Here is a 21146-nt window from a genome sequence, read left to right as displayed (position 1 = left end):
TGTGTATGTGTATCCAGACATTAACAAATTTCCACACTGAATCATCCCATTTTTGAAGTTTTGGGCCTGTTCATGCCTACCTTTTTAATACAAATGAATAATTATGAGACTGAAAAGATTTTGGAGTTTGATATTTCTTTCACTATTATAATTTTCTGCATTTGTAGCATTTTTCTCTTACCTTCTCTCACCTTCTCTAGCCTCTTTTTCTCACTAGTTTTACAGTGATGTTAACCCTCTACTTTAAAATAGCATTGGTGCAGCTAAAATCAGAAGGCACTAAAATATCAGTCAGCAGGATCGTTTTCAGAGCATTTCTTATCTGGAAGAAAACAGAAAAGACCAGAATTTTCTCCAGGAAAACTCCAAATGGATATGAGCTTTAGCTAATAAGGGATTTTAACAGTCCTTCTTAGCCTTTCTGGATACATATTGTGAGCTCCATCTCTTTCACCTTTCTTTTGTCTGTACTGATGTGAAGGACTTCATCACTTTTCCAAGACAGTGGCATTTGGGGCTTTTGAACTCTTCATCAGCTGAGGGAAGTGCTTGGGTGGGGTTAAATCATGGGAGACAGTGCTTCTTCCACTACCACTTTCAGGGGCTCCTGATAATGATAAAGCCACAGAAGTTACCCATCTTTGGTAGAAATATAGGCAAAGGAAGAATGTTTTGTCATCCTCCCATTAGGCTACGATCATTTTGAAGAAGAGTCACTTGCATACCGGGGCTCATGAAACCAGGTTTATGGTTGTTACCTACTCTGCCACCAGAATAGAGCCTATAGGGATGCTGGAGAGAGACTCTTCATTAGGGACTGTAGTGACAGGACAAGGGGTAATGGGTTAAAACTTAAACAGGGCAAGTTTAGGTTGGATATTAGAAGGAAATTCTTTCCTGTTAGGGTGGTGAGGCACTGGAATGGGTTGCCCAGGGAGGTTGTGAGTGCTCCATCCCTGGCAGTGTTCAAGGCCAGGTTGGACGAGGCCTTGGGTGATATGATTTAGCGTAAGGTGTCCCTGCCCGTGGCTGGGGGATTGGAACTAGATGATCTTAAGGTCCTTTCCAACCCTAACGACTCTATGATTCTATGGATATATTGATAAATCAGCTTCATACATATACCTGTGAGGTTTTTGTTTACATAAATAAATCCCTTGTCACTGAAGACAAACTTTAGCTATTTGCATATCCAGGAGGAGCATTCTTGCACTGTTGATACCAGTGGAGAGGTGAACTTAGTCTTGGATGTCTTTGGTAAAGCAGTTAGTGAAAACACAGTGACAACTGCAAAGGCACCTGATGAAATGGCAACACCTTCAGCAAGAACTAGACTTACATCATAATTGAACAGCCCAACAGAGAAGGTGGAAATCTTCTCTGGTCTTTACCTACAGACCCAGGTGTCAGCGAGCTAAGAGGTATTTATCTCAAGACTTTGTCATCCGATTCCTAGAAAACTGGATACAAATATGCATCATGGACACCAATGGAAGTCAGATCATCTCCTTTCTGATTAACTGGTTCTGCTCCTTGCACAACTGATTTCAACAGAACTGACATCTAGAATGATCCAGGCAGAGCAGCACTCTTAAACTAGGTCATTATTGATAAGAAAAGAAAGGGGAAAAAAAGGCGATCTTCAAGTGAACTCAAACAGATGGGCCCCTCCATAAGAGTCCCATTTTTATTTAAATGTCATGTATACCCCACATGAAAAGCAAAATAGTTCAAATATATACATCTCCACCATTAAAGATTCTTTTTTTCATACAACTGTGACTTCCCAAGACTTCAACTGTCTTCACTGCCAGGAACCAAAATAAAATTGTAATTGAAATACAGATAAGAGAGAAACCTTTAATTTACCTTCTCCCTAAGCAACAGGACTATTCCAGCTGTATCTGATATATTATTTTTTTTTCATGCCTGGGCTGGTGCAAAATTGTTTTATCTTTAGATAAACTATTTTAGGGATTTGGGGATTTTGTGTGCCTCAGGACAAAGGGCAGTGTTTGTGAGAAGATCCCTGCCCTCTTTTTGAGGCAAAATTCCACCCTTATTGAAATTTCAGTGTAACAGAAAAGTATGCCATTTCATTACCATACTATCTGTCATACACTGTAGGCACTTTTACTACAGGACTGCTTGAACATCAACAGCTGAGTGTCAAAAAGAGCTGGTAGTAGAAAAATGACATATGTATTTTCCCAATAAATTCATTGGTCTTTTTTTTTTTTTAACTTTTGATTTTCTTATCAGAGTGGACCCATTTTTAGCACACTACAGATCTATATGCAAAACTCTTTCCAGGAAAATAAGATTATGCTGTAACTTGCCTATCTGATAACATTGGTTCTTTCAATATACATTTAAGAATTAATGATGAATAAAACTGTAAAATACTGAAGAGAGAGGATTATGGTATGACCCCCATTCAGGACTGAAAATGAAACATTTTCTACTGAAAGAATGAATAGGTTGGAAATAAACTACTGGGAACAACTTTTAATGAAAATATATGTCTGCAAACCTTTTCAGTTAACCAAAATACAGACCACAGCACAATTCTGTAAATATGGTAAAACCAGCTTTGAAGGAGTTATGCTGATTTATAACACCTGTTGATGCAGATAATTAGCTCTACACAATTTAATCCATTTCCTAAGCAACATTTTCAGAAATGGTTCTTAAGATATAGCTCCATGCTCTTACTGTATTCCTTGTTTTAGGTTAGGTCTTTTTTTCATGTGCTGCATTCTGTTTAATAATATAATGGACAATTCAAAGTATGTTGCTATGACAAACAGCAGGTCCTGACAAAGGTGTTTAGTAACTTTGCCTCAGTTTATTTCATACATGTGTGCAGTGCTGTATCTGATCAAGATACATCTAAGGTGGACCTGTTTGATCTTTTCAGGTCTCAAAGCCTCTACTTCTGAGTTATCTGCATTTTCCCATTAGACATGGCATCAGAGGAGCACCCCTTCTGCCCATCCCCACTGCATTTCCTCTTTATTCCAGATAATAGAAATAAGGGTGTTTTAATTAATAAGGTCTTTAAGGAAAGGATAATTATTAATTACTTAGATTTGTACAGTTCAGGCAGTGCACTAAAACCATGAAAATTAACACATGTAACTAGCAAATGATTCCCACTACTCAGGAAAGAAGCTAAGGAAGAAATGACATTTCATCCAGCATCTCAGCTGGATGGCTAATGTTCCAAACTGCCTAGCACCACAACTTCAAGTCATAGAAGAGATGAGAACACTCAGAGTATTATAATTTCTCAGTTTTTATCTACATTTTTATTCCTGCAAATATGGACTCATCACTTTCTCATGATATTTGGCACCAAGTACTCCAGTGTTAGGACCTGGAAAACAAGCAGCCCAGCTGTTTTAACTGCTTACAGTCCTTCCACAGCAAACCAAATTTCCTTCATTATTCACTATAGCAACTGCAACAAGGGACTAAAAGTAAGAAAAAATTTTCTGTCATGCTCTTCAGCAGATTTCTCATACACTAGTTCAGACACACTGAGTAGGCACTTCTGCTCAGCTTGAATTCACACATTTCTATTTTGGCCAAGAAGGTGAGGAATAGGTCAAAAACGCATGGCAGGAGGAGCCATGCCAAAACAGTGGAAGGAGGAAAATACTTTTCTTGCTGATAGACCCATGTAATTAATGGTTGCCTTCTTCAAAGACATGCAAACCACACGTGTGTATAAATGTTTAACCCGTGTGTGTTGATTTTGATAGCATTTGTGCACAGAAAAAAGGAAAATGCATAAAAAAGATCAAATGTTAAGCATGAATGACATTCTGCACTGGTTTAAGATTTTGTTGAGAGTGGGGTGTTTTGACTTCAGGCTTCTACACTTTAAACTATCATTTTACTTTTTTCCAGAACAATCTTAGCACCAGTCTTTGTTTCCTATTTATGTGCTAATGTGCTCCCTGAACAGTCAAAAAGAGTCATTACTGATTATTTGCCCTCACAGAAAACTTAGCCAGCTAATAGCTGTAAAAAAAAAAAAAAAAAAAGAAAAGAAAAAACAAAGAGAAATAGAGAGACTTGGTAACAGGTAAATAGATAAAATTTGGGGGAAAGTTTATGCAGAGAACAGGAAGAAAAAAGGAAGAAAAAACCCCAATTGACAGACTATTCTTCCTCCTGCTGTTTCAGTGATAGCTATTAATGCATTTTAAAGTCTTCCAGATTGGCCTTAAGAAATCAGTTATCCTGGTCCTTGTTTCAGTAGAAAGACCCATGGGAGCTATTAGCAGTAATCTAAGTTAATAAACTGTAAACTAACTTTTTTTTTTTAAGGAGGAAAAAACCCTACAACCTTTGACAAAATAAGTGCACCAGTTATAAAACAGCCCAATGCCAGTTAGCAGTCGCATCAAGCCACTGGGGTGTAAAGAAGATATCCATAACCAGAACACTTCCAGTGAAACTGTTTGTTTTCTCTTGTTTAAAGTGTTCTTTTTTTACAAAAGAATATTTCCTTTGCAAGCCATAAAATATTTGAATAATGTCTGATGGTGCTTATCCACTGGCTAAAGTCTCCAGTTAAAGAGAGGATTTAGGGCTTGATTCACAAAACACTTATCTGCAACTTATAGAACCCTTTATGTGAGAGAAACAGGGCATTTGCATGCAAAAAGTAACTAGCGCTTTGAATCCCAATATTTCCTGTTCACAGAAAAAAACCCATCATGTACAACTCCTCTGATATCAACTACAGTCTCTTGCATACATATATGAGGAAAAGGATATATACCCAAACAAGGTGGCTTTGTGTTCTAGAGACACAGCTCCCCGTTGTCAAACATGCCATTTTCTTCCTTCCTGACAGCAGCAATATTGACAAGAATGCAAAGGACAGAGACTTGGGTGACATTGTTTAGTGTGAAGTGTCCCTGCCATGGGCAGGGAAGTTGGAACTAGATGATCTTAAGGTCTTTTCCAATCCTAACTATTCTATGATTCTATGACTGCAGTAGTAAGTGTACAACCAGTTATTCCGAAGATCCAAACAAGAATTGCTCCTTTCAAGGAATCTTTGACCTCTCTGTCTGACTGGATCATGGAATTGTATTTGTCTCACCTAAATAATTCAAATGGAACGAGCATTTTTTGGGTTTGGTAATCTAAAAACAATCACTTGGGAGTAAAATTAAATTTAGGTAAACATTTTCCATTGAATAAACTATCTTTTGGTCATCTGAGTTCTTTACCTGAATATTCCTAACAATCTTTTGAACCTTAGCTGAGAGATAGACAAGGTGTCTTCAGAAAAGAGCCCAAAAGGCTCACTTCTGCTTCCTCTACCACAGCTTCAAAGGAAGGAGCATTCTCATTTTTGTTTCGGGAAACATTGGCTGCAGTTTGCTCATTTGGACATCTTCCACAAAGTCACAAAGGAAGAAATTATATAGACATGAACAGAGGTCAATCCTCTAGCACAAGTAACTCCCTTTAGTGCTGGTCCAGCAGCACATAGAAAACCAAAAGCTTGCAAACATATTATCTGGAAATTCCCCTGGCATCAATGTTAGAAGGGACTGCAAGTAGAAAGGTGTTACAAGGAAAAAGTGTCTTTTCATCAGCAAAGGTATATTATTCCTAGCATAACCTAAAAGATCCATTTAGCCTTAAGGAATTCAAGGGAAGCTAAGGACTAAAATCTTTTTTGCTTTCCCATTCTACTCACCCCTCTTTGTGTACCTACACATAGACTAGAGAACTAATTTTTCCTCTGGTCTTACATATTTGACTTCTGTTGGTTGGACAGCAGCTGGCCAATGCTCATCCAAGAGTTTTAAGTTGTCATCTCAGAGAGAGAAAAGGATGTGAATAATTTCTAGCTGGTCATACAATGCTGGGCTGCACTCATACTGCTATTCCTGCAATATACAATAGCAATGAAGTTACAAATCATTACACATTGTTCAGTTGGTTAACTCCGTGTTTGTATTGCACCCAGAACAATCGGACATAGTTGCAACCTGGACTTCAGAGCACTGCTACTCTAAACAGAAGAGCTTTGCAAGTAATGAACACAAATAAGTTGAAGCCCAGTGGTTCATTATGGTGTATGGAAGACCCCACTAATGTACCTGTTTTCCCTAAAAAAGAAATCTTTACCACAGTACATGAAAGTAAATATTTTAGAAGGATGGAGGAAATGCTATTCCTACTCTGTTAAAACACTATCTGTAGTCAGTCCTGTTGCAGCTTGACACAATCTTGGTGAAATACAGTTTAAGGGCATGATATTGCAAGGGAAAATGCTCCTAATTCACTTCAGTTTTGGCCTTTGACAAATATTTGTTTTATTAGGCAGCTACAATAACAAATGTTTTTCACCAAGGTTCAGATCATAAAAAGTATGTATTTATGCCCTAAATCAGGTAATGTTATAGAAACATAAATAGCCAAACCCTTTTCTTTAGAGGCCCACTGGGACAATCCAAATATAACACCCCCATCAGAGATATTTAATATCCAGAGCAAACAAAACAAACTGGCCTACCCACACCAAAGGGAAAATTTGGATTCCACCTAGTCTGTGGTAAAACTACAGACTGAGATGGAGTCATGATTTCACCCCAGATGCACATTCTGTGAAGGACCTCTGGTGACTTGCGTGGGTTTAGGGGAAGCCAGGAGCATCTGCTAAACCAAGGCCCTACAATTCCATGCAGCTGCCTTTCATCAAGCTTTCAGACATAAGGCTGAATAGAAAACCCATCAAAATCAATTGGGTCTTTCTATTGGCTGCTGCTGGCTTTGCATTAGGACTACAGAGAAGGCAGATCATCATTCTTCCTTAATAAAGTACTTAAAATTTGTCCTTTAATAACTCTAATTTAATACATACTGAATACTGATAAAACGCTGGTTATACATATTTACATCTGGCTCATACCCTGAGGAAGCACATCTCAGACTTTGCATCACTGTCTTCATGGGGGCTGAATGTTTTGCACTTCTTGTGCTCGGGCCATTAATGTTAAATTATCTACAAGGGCCTGTTTATTTTTAAAACTCCCCAGTTTGCATGTGAGCATGAGGATTTTAAACACTGGTTTGAGAAGTCCGAAGTTTTCTATGGGGACTATTGCATTTATACATCACAGCCAATCCAAAGGTTTCTAAAGCCTCCAAACAACTGACACCATATGTCTGAGTACAATGGAATCTACAGAATTATCAGCAACAGCAAAAATGTCTCATTACACACCAAGAGCTACAAACACATAACAAGAGTATTGAGTAGCACGTATGCTTGCAAAGAAATTAATCAACTCACATGCATAGAAAGGGATTTCCAAAGTGCTAAAAACATATTTCAGTGAAGAAATGAACTATGCCAGGCTGTGATTTGCAATATAATAAATAATCCTTATAAAATTCACTTAACTTTCATTCTGTCTAATGTGAGGTTTCACAGATTGTGCAGAATATGCTTTGTATGACACAACATACAGAAAACAGCACATGAGGAACAAAAAATAAATCCTTTTTCAGGTCAGTAATAAATGTTCCCAGAATCCTGGCAAAATTTGCAGAATGTATTGTATTTGTCTATTTACTCTGTTTACCTATTTATTTGTTTGTCACACACCAACAGAATTCTACCAAACATTCACCTCAGGTACATAGCAATGTCTACAAAATTATAGCTGTGTTTTTAGGGGGGATGGGGAATACAAAGTGATGATTCACATCTAGAAATCTGGTTTCATAAAATAAAAAAAAAAAAAAAGAAAAAAACAGGATAGAGAACTGCTAGCATTATTTATTCACTTATTATCATACAATCTGGACTAAGTTGTAAGAACAGAAATTTTTATGAGCAAGTTAAAAATAGTGAGATATAATTGGAAATAATAGTGGGTAATGATAAATTGTAATTAGCCATGTTTTTCACTGCAGTATCATCTTTCATCCACAATTGCACAGTACCTTAAAGAAACAGGTTATGAATTCTGAACCCCTGAACATTTTATTCACAGAAGTGAAACAGGCATTCCTTTGAGTAAGTGCTCCAGAAGATGAAATATAAGGTCCTCATTTGGCATAAAATATGAGCCCTACAGTATTTCTGTGAGGGTACATGTTACTAATCCTTGCAGGAGAAGAGAAAATTGAAAGGAACATCTTGTAGATTTGGGTGCATTTTTTTTTAAATTAGAAAAGTATTAATGTGAACTGCTGTTTAAATGAAATCAAATGCTTCCTGAAAAAAAAAAAAAAGCATGTTAATTTTTACCAATGTTACATCTTTTGTGAAAGTTCATCATATTTATTTGCAATTTATTTTTGTTCTATTTTGATTCACCAGACAGGTAAACTTTTATTCTTAAAAATCTAAAATGACTTTCCAGGAAGTTCTCAGCTAATCAGTGACCATGGCAAAAATAATATCATTTACCTACTGAACAACATTGACCAATAAACTGTTCATTGTCTTTAAAGTCTCTTATGGATTTTAATCATGACACAGGAGTCACAATTTCTAGTCCCAGACAGAGTAGTTCATACTGTAACACCAGGCAAACATTTGCCTGTCACCTTAAATGAGAACAGTAATAAAGGTATGAATTGCAAAAATAATCTGTAAATTACTTTACAGTTTGGTTTTAAAACTTTGTTCTAAGATATTTATTTTAATTTATTAACTACTATTCAAACTAATTAGTTAGAACGATTGTATTGCATTGCATTGAATTGTATTGTATCATATGAGTACTATCACTGGTAGGAAATTATCAGCCAAGGAACAAACTGGTCTGACTCTTCATTTGCAAAGGTGAATTAAGCAGCTAAAAAACAATGTTTGTTTTTCTTTTTGCTGTTTTGCCTATCAAAGTCTTCATTTGACTATTTAAGTACATCTTCAAAACCAAGCAGAATAAAAGTTAAACACAAACAGGCATAATTGTTGAACCAAAGCCAAGAACTAAAAGACCTTATTGTCTATGAGAAGTAAAGTAATTTTCAATTTTTCTGACCTTTTCATGACACAGGGTACAGTTTGCAACATGATAGATCTGGGGTAGTTGGAATACCTAGCAAGGCTACAGGTATTTACTTCTAACTGAACAAACATATCTTTTAAAGTGAAGTTCCTTGAAATTTCAGCATTATTTTCTTACCCATTAGCCCTCTTCTGCTGTTTCTGAGCATAAATTTAATTGCTGAAGTGAAAATTTTCTTCTATCTAATTGCAGTTTGCAAACATACTGAAAGCTAATCTTGAAAAAAAGCACCAGTTCTCCCTGGATAGAAAACCTTAATAGAGAAGAAGTCCAAGTAGCATCTTATTTGTATTCTATCAGTGGGAGATGACTTGGTTTACACACAGCTGTAACAATTTTCTTCAGAAGTTTGGTAAGAGTCTTGGGACCAAAAAGGTAAATAGCCATGTAACTAATGTGGGAATTAGTAGGTGACAACAAAAAGTTCAGGTTTGTCCCTTGATAGTGAAGGAAATTAGTACTTTTATAGGAAAAGAGATATATTTCACTGTGGGTTGGGACAAATTTCCCATTTGAATTGCCTTTAAAATGTGTCTGAGTTGGGCGCTAAGAGAGTGCATTGTGACAGCAGGAGGGAACACACAGCTCTGAATGGGCTCCAGGCTCAATGTGCAAAGTTTTTGTTTCAGTACAAATATTTTTTTGCAGTACTATTCAGAGATCAATTTTTCTGGAGGATGACACGTCTGTGCCTGAATCTTGGGCTAGATGCTCCATCTCTAGAGCTGGAAGGCCAGGTTGTTTATCCTCTGCACCATGCAGTGAAAAGAGCAGCAGTAATACACTGAGGTAGGCTACAGCTTTTGATGTGCTGCCATACAGGTCAGAGAGACTTGTTTTCTTACAGTGAGTGCACCCTGGCATGCCAGAGTCAGGTGTTTATTTGAATAGGGACCGAGCCATTCTCCGCTTCTGTTACTGGCCCTGCACAGATGCTGGTTCTTTCCTGCAGCCCACTATTGGAGTGGAGAGCAGGAATTTGAGGGTCTTCTCACTTCAGAATGAAGAAACAAATCAACCACAGACCCCATGAAAAAGCACAAACACCAAATGAAATTATATTGAAGACAAAAACTAAACACTACCAGTTGACCTTAAATATCAGGATCTTGAAAGAGGGTGATGATCCTTTATGCAAAACAAAAATGTACAAGATTTTCTATTCTCTCATTAGACTTTCACTGTGCTGTGAAAGAGGGTCAGAGGGGAACCCAGGTGAGCCAAACACTCACAGAGAGGGGAATTTGCCTTGCAGTGACCACAGTCGATGTGTTTGCTGAACCAAATATAAGCAGAGAGCAAACACATGCATTCCTGGTGTTGAAGGAAAAGCAAAACAACCACAAACCTGAGCTTCTTTGGTTCTAACTTTTTGGAAGCAATGAATGTTTAGTTATAATTCAGTCTCTTCAGAAAAATAACTTTTGTCTCTAAGGTTACTTTTTTGGACCAAAAATAGAAATCTGATTTGCAGAAACTTCACTGAAAATGCTGGTTATTTTATATATTGGGTTTGAATTTTAAACTGTAATCTAAACAGCAGTGTCTCAAAAATAGATTTGACAGTCATTTGTGATTGCCACAACTTCTAGGATCATAAATTGTGCTACTGTAATTTAGAAAGTTGCCCAAAGAAACTGGACAACCCTCAACTTTTAGTTTAACAAACTTACTGTATGGTGTAGGCTGTTCTGAGAAACTGTACATATAATTCAGACTCTTTGCACCCCTGCAGATACTTTGTTGTAAAAATTTCATAACATTTTGGATCACAAACTTTTAATACATAGCTGCCAAATTATTTGACTCCCTAAAATGCAGGGGTTTGTAGGCACTTGATACTGAAGCTGCATTTCTTTATTCATATTGTATAGCATGTTGCTCTTCATTGTTCTTCAAATCACTGCTAGAGGAAAAGTATAAAGCAGTTGTGTCTCTCTCTACTTTCCATAAAAAAAGGGTTGAAAAGTGAAATGGCATTTCAATGTTTATCCAACACTGTTAGCTGGGTAACAGATTACAGAAGGACCTATTGCAGATGGATGGCTGTAGGGTCCAATGAATAGAGCATGTATAGATAGATACCTTATAAACCAGAAACTGAGAGTTAAACTAGATTTAGATAAGTATTTATTTATCTTAATCCCACTGATTTCATCATTTAAAACAATACTCAATGCTCACGATACCCGAGTACCACACTTTAACACCTGGCTCAGCATTCTTCACCCTTCTGTCACAAGTGTGACAGAGCAAACAACAGCTCATGGTGGCTCTGGGCACTAGGTTTATTTAAGAACCAAGAAGACCAGAGCTTTTATCCCAGGGATCACTGCTGGCCTGAGAGGGCTGGATCATGATGTTATTGCTTGCCTCTGGGAATCCCTTGGCATGTTTTAATCTTCTTGATCCCTCAGATCTTCTGCGCTTCCAGGATCTTTTCTCTAGCTGCCTTCTTCCTGGGCTACCTTCTTCTTTCTGAGACCTTCATTTCAGGAATCCTTTGGTTTAGTACTAGGTCTTCATTCTGGAACCAAGTCCCCCATTTTCACTATCCAGATAGTCAATATGCAGAAGCCAAACAGATGAGCAGTTAACTACTTGCTAGCTGTGTTTAATTTCTCTTTATTAACAGGGGCATTCAATATGCACCACTTTTATTTAGTCCAGATATTACCAAAATTAACAGCCAGCCTGTACAGACTGCAGCCAACGAGTAGCAGGTTTCTGCTTGAGAGTTCAGAAGTTCAGTTTCAGACATTTACCCCCCCACACACCCATGCACCCACTTATCTGTTACCTGTTAGCATTCATAATGTAAGCTAATTTTTTTTCACCTGCATGCCATTTTTCTATGCTTTTGATGACTTTCTCTGCATTGCAATACGTAAGAGTGATGGGGTTTAGAGCCATGTGACTGAGCATGACCTTGTGAGGTCCACAGCATTCCGGCCACCTGCCTTTATCAGAGGAATTGGAGATATTCAAAAGAGTTTAGAAAAGCACCATCCCCCATTGAGGCAACACACAGCTTGAGGTGGAGCTGCCCCAGACACCACAGACCTGCCTATAGCAATGCAGGTGCAAACACAGCCTACAGTCCTCAGCCTTGCCAGCTCCCCCATAAGAATTGAAGGACTTGACCCACCATAACACAAAACCTGATGAATAAAGCAACTGAAATTTATTCTATCGCAAATCATGCTTCAAGGACTCATGCTAAAGGAGGGCTTATACCAACATAACTGTATAAAGTTACAGCCAGATGTAACTTCAGAATTGAGGCCTAAACTACATTCCAGTGATTAGCACGCAAGGATATATTTGCAAATACTTATATTGCATTTAGTAACTGAAGGATCATGTTAACTGATAACAAAAAAATGGGGAAAAACATGTCTACTTTCCTGATTATGGTTAACTAGTGACACCCAGGCTACAAAAAAACAAAACCACACAGGGTCTCTTTAATCTGCACAGAGAACTTTACATAGGTTTGTGGTCAAAACTCACAGGGGCTTTACTGTAAACCTCTGTAAGAAAACATATTTATGCTTTTGATGTCTAACATTCTTACTACATAACATTTCTGGAATCTTTTTTTTTTTTTTCCTTGCAGTAATATTCACAATCTTCAGTAATATTTGTTTCTTTCAAAGCTGAAAAGAAGGGAGAAAAAAATGAAATAAAGACCATGAAGAGAAACTTAAATGGAATGGGACAGAAAAATTCAGGGTATCTATGTTTGATGCTATCATTAAAAAAAAATAAAAAGAGGGAGAGAGACAGAGAGGGATGACAAAGTGAAAAGAAAAAATGCAGCAACTCTTTTATGTGAAGATTACATTTAAAAATAACCAACTAACAGTCTGCACTTTTCAAAAGACTGACGTCCTGAAACGCATTTAGATTGATGCAGCCTGAGCCTGAAGTTCTCTTGCTGAGTAAACAGTCAAGTGTTCTTAATAGGAATTGCAGTTTCTCGACATCTGTTGGGGAAAAGGGAATGGTGAAACAACAATTTAGATTGAGATTGGTTTTGTTAAATGCATTTAAATTCCAAGATTAGTGATGTTCTTTCTTTTTCAATTAGCATTTACTTGCAGAAAGGTTACAGATGAAGGGGCTGAGAAAGAGTTCTTTGGGGGAGGGGGGTTAGCTCCCAGGGCAGTACAGAATGCACTAAAATGTGTAACACAGACTAGCACAGAACTTTAACATAAACTTACAACTTCTACAAAAGTGAGTGCCTTTGAAAAGCTCTATGAAGGAGCAAAAAAATAAAAATAACCCAATAACCGTTTAGCTCACGTTGTTGAGCTCCTAAGAACCAAGCAGGAATTCATATATCAAAAAAAAAAAATTTATTGCCTTTCAAAGGAATTTTCCAGCCCATTCATTCTGCAGTTCCCCAAGCTGATTAGACTGTGAGAGGACTGTGACTTCGTAGGGTTCACAGGGGGGTAAAAGAAAGGAAGGCTACAAGCAATGTCCTGCTTTGCCACTTTTCAGAAAAAAAAAGTCTTACGAATTTTGTCAGGCATGGGAAGATCCTCATAGCCCAGTGAAATTGTTGTCGCCATTTCGGGGAAACTGCAATAACAAATCCTGGAATGTTCTGAACTGTCATTCCTTGTTCCCTGCTGGAACGTATGTTAGGGCTTCAGTCATCGCTCCAGACTGAGGCTACGGCAACTGCTTTGATTTCAGTGTGAATATTAAATGAAAAATACTTCCTAACCTGTACTACGCAAAAGATTTTTGCAGCACATGCATTTCAAGTAATTCTATGCTTTATACCTGCATAACTTGTTAGTGTTATGTTGCTTTGGCATTTTGTTATCATGGTGCTTTTAAACATCTGGAATCAGGATGATGCATTTGTTTTCTTAATTTGGAGCATTTTGGGTTATTCTTCTTTTTCCTTTGCAAACCCTGGAAATTTTTCATTATACCTTAGTCACTGACAGTGGACTCAGATCTGGACAGACATTATTCAGACCCTGCTTGAATACCTGGGAAATGTAAAAAGAGATGCAAAACAAGGTAAACCTCGGCCCATATGGAAAACCAAAGAAAAGGAAGAACTGTAAAGATACATTTTTTGCTATCACTGCAAATTCAAACAATGTTTTAAACACTTCCTCCAAAGCATCTGCAAATCAACAGAAAGCGTCCTGTTGGCTTTGCTGTTTAAGTGCAAGAATCATTGTAAGGAGCAACACATGTGTTAGCATTAATACAATGTGTTTGGTGTTCTCTGTGCTGGTAAAGCAATGTCAGCCTACAGGAGTTCTGTTTAAATCTCTCTCTGGACACTTAAAACTAGCTGAGATTGATTGCACTATTTATTGATCACATTTATATTGTCTCGGAGATTTAAGCCTAATGCTAATCTGATGAAGTGCAGATGAAATAGGCTGTAGTGGTTAGTCCTGTATTCTTTATTACACACAGACGTTTAAAGGACCAGTGTGAACAGAAAGTACGAACAAATGAGTACACAGTTGGCCCTGTGGGATAATCCTCTAACCACAAGTTGATGCGATCACAAGAGACTTTACAGGAAACTAGGCTTTGGATACTTGCCTTTCAAACAGAGCGTCCCCCACCCCCTCCTTTTCTCCTTAGAAACCTTCACTTTTTTCTTTTTCTGTCTCACCTTGTACAACACAGATAGTAGCAGGCGTGTCCTCTTTCTGGTTAACAGCCTGGTTTCCAGAAGGCCTCCTCATCATATGTAAATAACATTCAGCCTGTTGTCTCACTTTGGTGCTATAGCTGTGCCCATGGTGTGATAGCCGGGTCACCTGCTGAAAAGCTCTATGGGCAAGAGGAGCAGTTTTATTGATGGCAGTGAAGACATGACAGGTTGCACCGTCTGAGGACCAGGCACACAGAACAGTGTTTTGTTTTGGCTTTACGTAACTTTATGTAACTACAGATTCTCTTCTGCAGCAATCATCTTGGTCAACACTTCAGGATGCTTGATTTGTTTACTCATATCTCCTATGACACAAAATAAAAGTTTAATTGGACAAGTTTTACTCTTGTACTTAGTTCCACTATTGCTAGAATTATTTCATATGGATAAAGGCTGCATCCTTTCAATTATTTTGTTCAATGCAAATACTCAGGCTTTTTGCCAAAAATAACATTAGAAAAAAAATAGAAGCTGGCAAGTCCTCTGTTTGCTTTAAGTAGAACTACTCTGACTCCTATGAGGAAAAAAAAAAAAAGAAAAAAGAAAAAAGAAAAAGACAACAAAACTTTAGGAAAGGGCTAGGCTGAGCCTTCAGTTTCCACCTAGCAAAGCACTAAATATACTGTGACACATCAGCTGTATCTCCAGGAGGTGCTGTGTCACACATACACTGCTCTGACATACACTTCTCAACTTCTACCCTGTTCTGGGTGTAGTAGGTATTTATGTCAGCAATAAATCATCAAGTACATATGTTTGTCCAGCAGTGCATGTTGTTGGGAAAAGGTGATCCCTGGTTTTACCCATTTGTCTGTCATAGAACAGCTGATGTAGGTATTTGGCCACCACAAAAAAGGACATTTAATGTTTCAGATTAGATTAGCTCTCTCACTGCTTTAAAACAGACCCTTAGTCAAGTCTTTGGTTTGAGTAAGCATGTACAAGATAAAGTACACTCTACGGAAACATTGTGTTTTGTATTATGCCAAAACACACTGTGAATGACCTAAAGATTACCCACACATTGACAGATCAATTTTGCTGTGCAGGATGGGTTAGATAGCAGAATTGCATATTGTACTCATTGGAAAAGGACTGTGAGCAGCTTGGGATTTACTCCCTGCCTGGGAACTGGTTGAGCCCCAGAGATGCTCCTGAGGCTGGGAAAGGACATGCTGCTGAACACAAAGTGTTTCATTACAGTATAAACATCTGCAAAGATCTTAGCATTAGGTGAAAAGGAGAAGCAAAGCAGAAAGTGGCAGAGCTGCGAACAGGGGAGAAAACGAAAGAGAAAAGAGATTCTAAAATTCAGGTACAACAAAGTCTTGATGGTCAGTTGTATGGTTGTCACATGATCAGATGATTGTTTAAGAAGTCACAGAGTTGAGGTGATAACCAGTAGTTTCTTACTTCATTGTAACACAAAGTTGAAGACACCCTCTTGAACTATCATGCTGCCAAGGGATCTGGTGAGGATACAGTGCAAGAATGGCAGTCCTGGGGTAACGGCTGGACTTCATGACCATGGAAGTCTTTTCCACCTAGTTGATTCTATGGTTCTTACAGCAGCTATGGGGATCAGGTCCTAATCAGGTCGTCTTTACATATGCTAGACATACTGGGACTCCTCCCAGAAAAAGTTACCCATGCACAGAATTACTTAACTTTTTCTCAAGGCAGAGACTTGAAAGGATGAAATGTAAAAAACTGAAAAAGGAAAAACAATTTTCCACATAATGAAGGAGTTGTGGCAAAATAGATTGTGTTTTTTTTTACACAAATTCCACTCAGTTCAGAATTGAAAAGAAACACAGACAAAGATGCCTGAAGAGAAGAGGCTGAGGAAGTAGAAAACTAATCCTGAATGAATCTGGGTCTGGAATTTGTACAAGTTGTCCACTTTAGTTTGCCTCAGGGTGAATTTATTGTGTATTAAAGGCTTTAATCAAATGCTCTGGGTCATATGAATGTATTTTTAATGCTTTTATGGTGTGGCACGTTCTAAGAAAAAAGTGTCATCCCACATATATCACATTTGTCTAAATTTGCATTCTCCCAGATGGCCACATTTATTGACTTTGTGAAGTTAACTGTCTCTCCCTGCTTCCAGCCAATCAGGGTTTGTTGGAGGATCAAAGAAAGTGAATCTTTCATTGTTTCATCTACTGCTGAGAATGACCCAAAACTAAAATCTCTTGACACAAACACCCTCAAATGTCAGTCCCAGATTAGCACAGAAAGTTCCTGGATCAAATTCAATTTTCATTTTTTACGCTTTCTATGTAATTCAAAAATATTTTACCTGTGAACATGAAGACTTCTCTTGCTATCATGTTATTTGCAACCTCAGATATTAATCACATTTGAAGGTAAAAACAAACCCATTACACAACTGATGAACAAATTAACTTTCCACTTATTACAAGTATACTCATTTATAATTATGTGACTCAGAACCCAAGAAAAGTACTCAGTTCCTTGAATTCCTAGAAACTGAACTTTAAATAACTTGCAGAAGAATATTTTTTTCTGGTCCTTCTAAGATTGCTCTTTTCAGCTATCATTCTTTGTTAATTAAAAATTCACAAAATTCAGTCAAATTCCTTTCCTTTATATCAAGCTAAAGGGAAGTGAACAACAAAGTATCCACAGTCCAGGGAGCTGCCAGTTCCTTTTGTAGCAATTGTTTAATCACTGATTTTTTTTTTTTTAAGTCCAAGTGTAATAGTATGGGAATTTAATCATGGTTTCTATTAGTACAACTGCTTGAAAGGGTCTTGAAGACATTTCCTTTCACTTTAGTTTGCCCTGTGGATAAGTAGAGCACTTTGGTTCTGTATTGATTTGTCCTTTACTGCAGTGATCACCTTTCATTTTCAAGCATTCACCTTCCATTCATGAGCATTAAATCCCTATTTAAAAGAAATAATAGAACTGGAATGGTGGCTCAATAGGGCAATGATCAGTGAAAGAACCCAGATGACTTTATCTGAGTCAGAATTTTATTTCATTAGGATGAATAGTGATTTCTTGCTTTCCCCTTCTCTGTCTCTCAGACAGTGACAGGCCTTCCCTCTCCCTAAGGATGTGGAGACCAGCTGCCTTGAGATAAGAGGAAAGGAAGGGAAAGGAAGTGCATTTATAAAGGACATAGGTCTACACGTGCAGTTTGCAGCATATAAAAGCCCCCTGTGTGTGAATATGGGCTAACACATCAGCACATGTCTGTTTTGAAATGAAGAGCAGCAGGTACATTTTGACACAAATTCAAATCAAACGTGTGCCTTTGATATCATACTGGCAAAACTTGATCATATGCTTTGCTAATCGAGTGTGCCGAGTCTCCTATGCTTATGTTTTTTGGAATTAAATTGCATGACTGTGCTTTGCTCTGTAAAATGTGTAAATGTGTAAATTATGTCAGGACAGATTGCAAATGCCAGTTGAAGAAATAAAAAATATGCTGCATTCATTGTAAAGAGTGCAGGGGTGTGGCCTGGAAGATGGTGAGAAGGGGTTAATGCCTCCTAGCAATATTCCTGGAAGAAACAGATTGATTTATTAACTGTTATTTGTATTACTAGTATTAACAGCTCAGCGAAGAATCACCAGAAAACCCCATTCAGGACTTAAAGCTGGCAAGATTGTACTTCATCAATAAATGTAGAGGCATGGTTTTTACCTGGAAGAGTTTGTTGCACCAGCATGAAGAGGGAATAAGTGACTGCAGTGAGCAAAGACAGAGTGTCTGAATGAAAATGGCATGAAGTTATATGGTGGCCATGTTTCAGAAGTGCACTTATATAAGAACTTAAGACCATTCCCTACAAGAAAAGCATTTAAGAAGAAGCTTATGCACAGTAATGAACAAGAATGTGCCCTTGAAACAGGGCCAATATATACAGCTTTCTTGATACATTATATTTACTTATATGGAAATATTTGATCATATTTTAATGTATTTTAATTCTATTTTAAATATCCAATGAAATCTCAATTCCCTCTGCTTTCCCATTGTTTATCTCTTTTCCTCATGCTTTCTCCATTGAAAAAATGGCTTGAGATTACTATCCAGATACTACCCTGTTCTAGTATCCTAACTTATTTAAAAGGGATCCTGACAACCAAAGACTGTATTTGAAATCAAGATGCACAAAGATCCGTTGGAATCAGGATCAGCAAGAATTTTTCCCTAAGTTCAGTTGTATTAGCATATATCTCAACATGCAATGGAATTGTCAACCAGGAGTGATCTTGCCAGCCTTAGACAACATTCATTTAAATAAGTATCAGATGATTGTGCTGGAGCAGATATGAATTGATTGCGATATCAATTTAAACATATGTCATTCAGAGCACTGGGAATAAATACACCGATTTTACAGACCTTTTTTTAGCCCCAGCTATTTGTTTAAGTGGGTCATGTTTAACCTACAAAGTTATATAATAATTTCTGTGCTTTTATTACTGAATGTTTAATATTTTATTATCAAACATATTTTCTAATCATGTTTGGACTTTTTGCTTTGATAGCCTCAACTTCAGAACTATACCTGTACAAGAAAATGGAAAATCTTTTAAAACCAGAGTGAAAAAAGAATTCTAAGGAAACGCCGTTTGTTATAAATAACTGACTCTGACTAGATGCAACCTAGTATTGCCAAATTTCTAGAAATCACAGATTAAAGTTTCTCAGGGTTTATTTTTCAAATAAGGGTCTGTAAGTCTCATATGTGATGCTTTTTATTGCCCAGGAGCAGAACAACCTTACTGATTCACAGAAAGCTTCCAAATTGGTATAGAACTGCTGAATATCAGTATTCACATTGCCACAGGTCATTTGAGCATCCAGACATCTGACTTAGTGGTCCTGCATTTAAGAACTGGGATCAACACCATATTTATATTTATTTGTATAGTACTCAGTAACCTAGAATACTTAACTTTAAGCTTTGGAAGTTGTGGGTAGTATATGCATATTACAATTATGTAGTTTAAAAATTTCCCAGGAATTGTCCTTCTACAGTATTAAAAGCATGGCATTGTCCATGACTTTCCACAGTCTTGATACCTGAGAAATTTTCATAAATTTAATGAAAAAAAAAATCAATCCAGAGATAATGAAAACACAAACAGTCTAAATATCTTGAATGCCTTAGAGCATTGTGGCTGTTGAGACAGATTGGCACAACTGAACAGTTGTAAATAAATTTGCAGTAACATGTGGAGTGCATCACCAGACTGCAACTTCAGGGACAAAAGAGGTTTTCTTCTTTTCCTGCATGTATTTTGCCATCTCTCCATTGGTCTGACTGCTTAAAGACCAGCTGCTACTTGCCATCCAGTTAATGGGAGGAAAGAAGGGCACTATTAGATTCAATAAAGGTATCTTGGCCCTATAGCAATTTACCAGGCTGCTATATATATTTCATCTTTTACCTTCAATTAAGGTAATGCAGCAATCAAGCTGACTGTCTTTCTGAAATACATGATTATGTGAAAAATATTTCATCACACATTTTACAATGTCAGGTGTTTTCCTTTAACCTCTAGAATACGATTCACATTATGGCTCTAGTGATTATCTACTGCCGATGCCAAAACCTCTCCTATTATTCTGAAAGGCTGTTTTGTTTGACTTTATATCTTAAACCTACCCTGTGGTGCTGCACTCTCATTTCACTGAGGTTCATCTGTTAGCTGTGGAGTTAGCTTCATATTTAAAGGGGAATTGTATGAAGCTGGTGGGAATACATGGAAAAGTTATGTCACAGTGATAATCTGGGACACTGTAGTAATACTAATATTTTGCAAGGTGTGTCTACTTAAAAACCATATTCAAAATTGAGCATTTAAATAAGTTGAAAAGTCTCTGTGTCTTTTTAGGCAACCAAAAATGGTTGAAGAAGAAAATTTCAAATATAAAACGAATGAAATTTCTTTCTTGGGAAAGATTATGAATTTTTTTAACTTGATATTCCTCAAATTGTAAAACCCTGCAGACTTAAAACTTTTCTAAGAAGAATTAAGTCTGAGGAGGAAGAATTACATCACCTTGGTCAAATTACTTCTTTTTTTTTCCTTTTTTATACTGTAATTATGTGATGGACTATGTCAGAGAAGATCAAAAATCTTTTCTGAAATGCCACTTTTAAGAACAGAAATGCTTTGCTTTTAGAACAGTTATTTGTTGGGATTCACACCTTTTTATTTTCATGTAATTCCACATGCGTGAATATTCATCTCATTACACAAAGGTTTTACATTTCAAATGAACCACAAATTGTAAAGGAAAATGATATTTTTTGTTATACCTATGCTACTGTGAAACACATTTCCTAGATTTTCTAACAAATGTTTGCTTTTGAAAATCCGAC

Source organism: Pezoporus flaviventris, unplaced genomic scaffold, assembly GCF_033815535.1.
Source record: "Pezoporus flaviventris isolate CSIRO_AGI_PZ_B2104156 unplaced genomic scaffold, CSIRO_AGI_Pfla_v1 ptg000036l, whole genome shotgun sequence".
In the NCBI taxonomy this organism is placed as follows: Eukaryota; Metazoa; Chordata; class Aves; order Psittaciformes; family Psittacidae; genus Pezoporus; species Pezoporus flaviventris.
Note: the sequence above shows the minus strand (reverse complement) of the source record.